Source organism: Adiantum capillus-veneris, chromosome 15 (assembly GCF_014529385.1).
Source record: "Adiantum capillus-veneris isolate H3 chromosome 15, ASM1452938v2, whole genome shotgun sequence".
Lineage (NCBI taxonomy): Eukaryota > Viridiplantae > Streptophyta > Polypodiopsida > Polypodiales > Pteridaceae > Adiantum > Adiantum capillus-veneris.
Window position 1 is genome coordinate 78,030,947 of NC_140945.1, and position 7,123 is coordinate 78,038,069.

The 7,123-nt window shown below is 41.6% G+C and overlaps 1 pseudogene; it reads right to left on the minus strand.

Annotated features, from left to right (window-relative positions):
• Positions 1 to 563: 563 nt before the first annotated feature.
• LOC147440943 (uncharacterized) lies at positions 564 to 1,305 on the minus strand (annotated as a pseudogene).
• Between the last annotated feature and the right edge of the window lie 5,818 nt (positions 1,306 to 7,123).

The following is a 7,123-nucleotide window of genomic DNA, read 5'->3' on the forward strand; positions in this document are numbered from 1 at the left end:
GCAAAATCCTTGAGCTTGAGTCAGGACTATCGGAGGCCCAAGCCAAGCTGCAACAGTATGCATCGTTGTATGGACCAGTTCTAGAACAAGATGGTCCTTTGCAACAAGGACCCGCATACCCATCTCCGAAGCCTATAAGTATTGAGCTCAACATAGATGAACTATTCAACAAGCTGACTCAATCTTTGGCTTCAGAACTTTTCTCACTTTACCCCTATCTATTTTCTCAAGAAGAGAATGTAAAGTGCTACAGATTTTGTAATCACAGAGTGTCATTTACCCCCTCAGTTGTCCCTTCTTTTATTTGCAATTTGAACTTGTATTATGTCTAAATATAATTATGACTCTTATTGCAAAAGGAACGAGAGAGAGAGAGAGAGAGAGAGAGATAGATTTCATTATCGTCCTTGGAGGTCAAATATGACCTATGGGACCAAGAAAACATACATGATTGGACCTCTTACTAGAGGAGTACATGGAGAATCATGACTACTGTTGATACAACGAGAGCTTTTACATTTGTCACTTAGGGGGGGAAGAGGGAGAAAGTGGCTTGGGTGTTTTTAGAGCCCAAAAATCCTTGACGATGGCCTTGCCCCCTCGGTAGATAGCCCATTTTCCAGCTGCTCGCGCTTCTTGAACCTTTTGGAGTTCTTGTTTCTTGACTTTGAGTTGGGCAGGGGTCAAAGCCTCACTGATCCATACTTTACTGCCCTTGAGAAGTTGTCCTTGGTGTAGAAGTGCTATGCATGCCTCTTTGGTTTTGAAGACAAGGATGCCTTGGTTGGTGCGATTGTCGTGGTGGTGAACCTTTTTGATTGTGTTGGGGTCAAACTTGGTCGGGTGAATGGCTTGGTTGAGCTTGTCTAGTGTCGAGGTGTAGTCGTCTCTCTCTCGCCACCAAGTAGAGGGCAAGCCACTAATTCAGACAGAGAGTGCCAGTCCTTCCCATCGGCAGCGTTCTTGCATACATTCTTCTACTTTGGAGGAGACGGTGATGGTTGCTTATTGAACTTGGGTGGCAAGGTTGGCCACGCTTACGGTGAGGGTGTGCTCGACGTCATTTTCTTTGGTGAGAAGTTTCTCGTTGGCGGCTTTCTTTTGGGACTCCAAGGAGGAGAGGCGAGCCTCAAAGACTGCTAGATGCACCTTGAGTTCGGCATTCTCGTCTTTGAGTTCTCTAATCTAGAGATGAAGGTGGTCCATCGGATCCACCCATGGGGTGGGCACAAAAAGACAAGTCCGCTTGATGGGGGAGAGAGAGAGCCTCCACGTTGCATCGCAGATTGGAAAAGCACTCTTCATGGGGGAAAGCCTTGAGCGTGAGAGAGAGAGAGAGAGAGAGAGAGAGAGAGAGAGAGAGAGAGAGAGAGAGAGAGAGAGAGAGAGAGAGATGAACATCAAGTAGTGTAGCATTGCGATCTTTCATAATTTTCATGTAATCACACCAAGGGACACATATTTGTGTGCATCAAACACACCAACCATAACATCTACTTCATCCATATCAAAGCATTCTAAATCTATCTCCCATTCCATATCATCATCATTGTCAACTTCCACAGCTATAGGTTCATGGGTTTAAAAGACACTGTAGTGCTTTTGTGCTGATCTTGTTGCAATGTTCACTGGCTTATGAATAAGTCTCATGCTGCAAAAAACATAGACCAACTCAGCAGCCTGTTCAGGGCAAAGACGGTTTTGTTTCTTGGTATGCATAAAGTCAAATGTCAAATAAATTATCTCACAACTTCCACTTGATGCTGCAACAAATAAAACCCTAACCGCAATGTGTTGCAGCTCCACTTCCCTCCCCCCATACTCCTTCCCCATAAAGACGCACTTGTGTGTGCAATGGAATCCATATGCCATGGATCATGGAACATGCCAATTTTATTAGTATAATCAACTCATGAATGAAAAGCAGTTTTTCCATGCTCATGTCCCAATAGTTGAGAGCACTCTCTTTTGAAGTCCGTATGACTTATTTATTGGTTGATTGTTGATGCATTTGGAATTTAAGATCTAATACAAATGCAACACGATGCAACGGTGCATGCAACTACATCCATCGCTTGTTGGCATCTGTGATTATGACAGCCTTGTACTTTGCAACAAATTCAACATGACTCTTACTTTGTGTGATTTGTCTAACATATACCAATAAACTCGACCAAATATGAAAGAGTCTTTGTCGATTATTTGAAAAAGATCTACAAACAGTTTGGCCAAAGTGACAGTTCTCTCTACTGGCAAGTTCACAAGTCGTGCACATCTTGTATATGTCTCTTGGTAGCTAGGATACTTGCTGAGCCAAGCATACCATTGTCTATTGGCCACCATTTCAATCAAATCACGCTTCACTTTCTACAAACTGGCAAGAACATAGTATGTGGTTGCAAACCTTGTCGCATAAAATATCCGTAAAGTTTTATTTGGTGATTTTGTTCGAAAAAGAGCACACAAAAATTAATGCTCTCTAATAAATTTCACCACATAATTGGCATCCAGTAGCATTTTTTTTATGACGATCATTTTATCAATGTCTTTTAATATAAAATTAAGAGTATGCACTACACATGGTACCCAAGTAATCTTTGGGTACTTAACTTGGATAGCCCTCCCGACAATCTTTTAATTGTTTGTATTATCTGTGACATTTTTAGTCACAGTCTTTGGCCCAGGTGCGCTTTCTATGGAGCGCTCCTATATCCTTGCTAGATAATCATTGTTCTTTTCTTTCAAGAGGTTTCAATGGCTTCTGTGAACATGGACCCTCTAGGGTTGATATGCATCACATTGATGAGAGGCTTCTTCTGACAATTAATTGGTCCATCCATCCAGCACTATGGTGCAGCCCTATTGAGGAACAAAGTCTACCACTATGCGCTTGAGGATGCCTTCAATAATGTCTTTCACTTTATCTAATACTATGTGTGCATCTTATTATAATCAGGAAGCATAAACCCTTTTCTAGTTGTGCTCATTAAACCATCTTGAAATATGGGGTTACAACATTGAGTGGCATACCGTACGCCACAAAAGCTTGTGTCCATTGCAAAGTGCTTTGCTGGTCTTTATGTGAAGAATGGCTTCTCTTATGTTCCCGATTGACTTCAAATCACTGCTAATGACACACATCTTTGGCACTATATGGATATAAGCTCACAGTTTACACAACGGCGCATTGTCATGTGTCCATGCTAGTGTAATTGTGCACGACACGTAATCGTGCACGACACGTATACCAGGGGCTCACATGTGTGCATCTTATTATAATCAGGAAGCATAAACCCTTTTCTAGTTGTGCTCATTAAACCATCTTGAAATATGGGGTTACAACATTGAGTGGTATACCGTACGCCACAAAAGCTTGTGTCCATTGCAAAGTGCTTTGCTGGTCTTTATGTGAAGAATGGCTTCTCTTATGTTCCCGATTGACTTCAAATCACTGCTAATGACACACATCTTTGGCACTATATGGATATAAGCTCACAGTTTACGCAACGGCGCATTGTCATGTATCCATGCTAGTGTAATCGTGCACGACACGTATACCAGGGGCTCACATGGTTGAGACTGTCATTGAAGCCAAGGGCTTATTATTCTATTTTTGGTTTGGTATGCATGGCATACTAGTACGATGGCCGTACAACACCCATCCTTGCATACGCTTGTTGGAATTAGGGTTGCAGAGAAACGCACACAGCTTGAAGAAGACGAAGGAAGCTCAAGGCACAAAATAGAGAGTGTATTACTTAGTGTGCAATGGAAAGATAGATAGCCCTACAGTGATTTTTGCAGGCATAAAAATGGGCCACTAAAAGACTTTTGCAGGCATAAAAAACAGGCTTTTTGGTGAGAATTTTGGCACCTATCTCCACTCCGAATTTGGAGCCGTGGTCAAAAGAGAAAATGTAGCCCACGCTCTGAATAATCACCTCAAATTTTTTCATGATTTTGGAGCTACCAGCGGTGAGCTATGATTTTTTGAGTGGACCCCAGTCTGCCCACTTTTCTCACAAGTAGCCCTTAGTCTTCTCTCACCCTTCCACACACCTACTCACTCTTATACATCCCTCCCTCTCCTTCCCTCACTCAAACCTGCAATTTCCATTGCTTCTCCCACCCTCTTCACCATTACCCTTCTCTCTCATCCCTATAGTTTTTTTATGAACCTCTACATACATACACCCTCTCCATGTCTCTCTCTATTGCTTCTATGTTACAATTTCATTTACCTCTCCTAAAAATATCTAAAATTCAGCATCTTAACCATGATAACTTCTGAAAATTGAGGATTTTTCATCAACAAATCCTCTTTTCATCGTGGTGGTCAACCGTGGCGGCGGCGTAAAGAAGCGAAGAAGAGAAGAAGACCAGCGGTCATTTTTTCCACAATCTACACAAGGGTGAGTTCAAGCTTCTTCAAAGCTTCACCATCTCAATGATTCTCTTTTAATTCACCCCTCTTCCTTCATCAAATCAACTCATCCTACCCATTGTAAATGTATCACTAACAATTCTAGTGATTATTACCACTAACAACTAACTTCTCTTGTAAAAATGCACCCACACTATCAACATATGGAGTCGGCAACCGCACAAGTAAACCAAATTCACTCACTCCCACGGAAGTTTCTCTCCTTTCACCACATCAATAATTCTCTTACTTGAGCCCACATCCATGTGACTCAAGAGAAAAGAGAGACCCCATTCTCATTTGAAATTCATAAAAATTCATAATCCTTGATCTTTCCTAATAAAATTGATTAGGCTTAATCCTAATCAAGGCTTCTAAAACCTTTAAATAGAACCCATTCCTCCTTGTAAAAGACATCACTATACCATTGCACACTAGATTGAGCGTACCACCCGCCAGTTCTATCTTGGTTGTAAAGAGAGAGTAAGCTTTCTATACACCATCACCTTGGTGCATAGAAAATCTTGAGCTAGTTTGAGTGAGTGCGAGTAGAAGATATTCTTCCTACCATTGTTGTATCTACCCCAACATCAATGAATTGGTAGTTTTGGGTGCAATTCATGTCCAAATGCTCACGCTTCTCCTCCAATTTGGCTTGGCAAACTCATTCAGCTTCATAAGGTGACTTGTTTCATTGAAGGTTGTTGTTTTGTTGCTTGTGATTCATTGGCTATTGTTTGGCTACCATTGTAAGAGGGTGGATGGTGAGAGGGCTCCCATAACCCTAAGACAATGTGCTAGTGATGCTATAACCAAATTTTGTCACTTGATTCCGCAAGCTCTAAGTTCCTTTTTGTGCAAAATATAAAGTTGAAGCTAAGTTGTACACCATCTCTCTCTCTCTCTCTCTCTCTCTCTCTCTCTCTCTCTCTCTCTCTCTCTCTCTCTCTCTCTCTCTCTCTCTCGTGTTTTAGTGTGTGAGAGTGTTCCATTGGTGTTAGGGTTAGTGTAAATTCATTGCTTGTTTGTGGGTTGCTCTAACGATTCTCCTCTTTTGTGTCCTAGTTCGCTCTTAAACTAGGTGGTGCCCCTTGTGTAGTTGGGATTTGGCTGTGGGTTTGTTGTTTTGGTTTGTGTTGTGTTGTGCCCCAGCCCCATTGAGCAGCACGGGAGCCTTGAAGGGTGTCTAGAGGTTGCTCTTCTTGTTGCCCACCCCGGACCGCCTCAATTTTGGTGCCCCCACTGAGGACAGGCTTGTGTATGTTTTGTGAAGGCTCAACCTTTATCATAATCAAGTATCTTGCATGAATCACGAGAATTTGTATGATCCCTTCATTCCCATTGCAAGGCAAAAGGTACACATAATTGTTAGTACTAAGTTGCAATTTCAGCAAGTAATTCGTAGAATTTTAGGTCCTCTTAGGTTGGTAGAGATAAACGCATCAGTAAATCCTTTTATTTTGCCTCTCATTAGGTACGACCTTAGTTTGGACGTCTATATTTTTGTTTTGTTTTAAGAATTAGTTCATGCATAGACCATGGATAATGGCCCAGGAATACAGGTTTTTCCCTTTCATTTCAGTCCACACATTAGAGTAAACATTGCAATTAGTAGAAAAATCCATTTTCAACAACGTATGGTATTCATGTTTGGTGCCCAAAGAGTAGGAGAAATTCTTGCGTCACCAAACCCTGTCATTCTACCTCTTATTGATTATCATAGGTCATTTGATGTGAATATTTTTATTTTGTTGTAGAATAGATTGCAATTTAGAAAATATTATTCTGTAAATCTTTTAAAGAAAGAAAAAACAAAAACGCGTCACTTTGAAATCAATTCAATGGAGAGCCAACGCCAAATGTCTGGATATCCTCTTTTCTTTGGAGAGCCTGGAGAGGATGCAAAATTATTTCTAGCGAATTTCAAGATGTCTTGCCGTATCAAGAGGATAGTAACTGATCAAGAACGTGTAGAAATGTTTAAGGTGGTCCTTAGGAAAGATGCTAGCACTTGGTTTGACTCTTTACCTGAGGAATTCAAAGGGAATTACACGGAAGTTTTGAATTGTTTCAAGAAATACTTCTTTGATCCCCAAAACACTCAGAAGTTATGGCAAGACATTGTTTCTCATAAGCAAAAAGACTTAGATGACTACTACTTGTACAAGCAAGAGTTCCTACGTCTTTGGGCTCTATGGATACGAAATGTTGCTAACCCTGGTGATGGTGTAGAATTTCTAAAGAAGGAGAGGTTCATAGCCAGAATCTTTCCTGACCTTAAGGTAAAAGTTGAGGCGGGTGCACCTCCTACCTTTGATGCAGCTGAAACTAGGGCTGCTGAGAAATATAGGAAACTCAAGTGCTTAAGGGGGGAGGTTCCAATAGAAGGTCTTAGACCCAAAGGTAAGTCACAAGCATCAACATCTAAGGAGCTTCCTGAGGTAATGACGGAAGTGATTGAGAAGTTAAATGAATCTTTAAGCAGCTTGTCAATTCACCTTGCACAAGCCGTAGGTCCAAAGGGACAAGAAAAGAAGTCTGAAGAGCGAGACCCACGACCTGGGAGAGTCTTGCAATGTTGGAATTGCGGTGAGTCTGGACATGGGATGTATAATTGTCCTTGGCCCCGTGGGGAGCCAGGGAGACCTAACTTGAATTACCCAGTGATGAATGCAGGTGAAGGAACTAGTCAGCAACCAC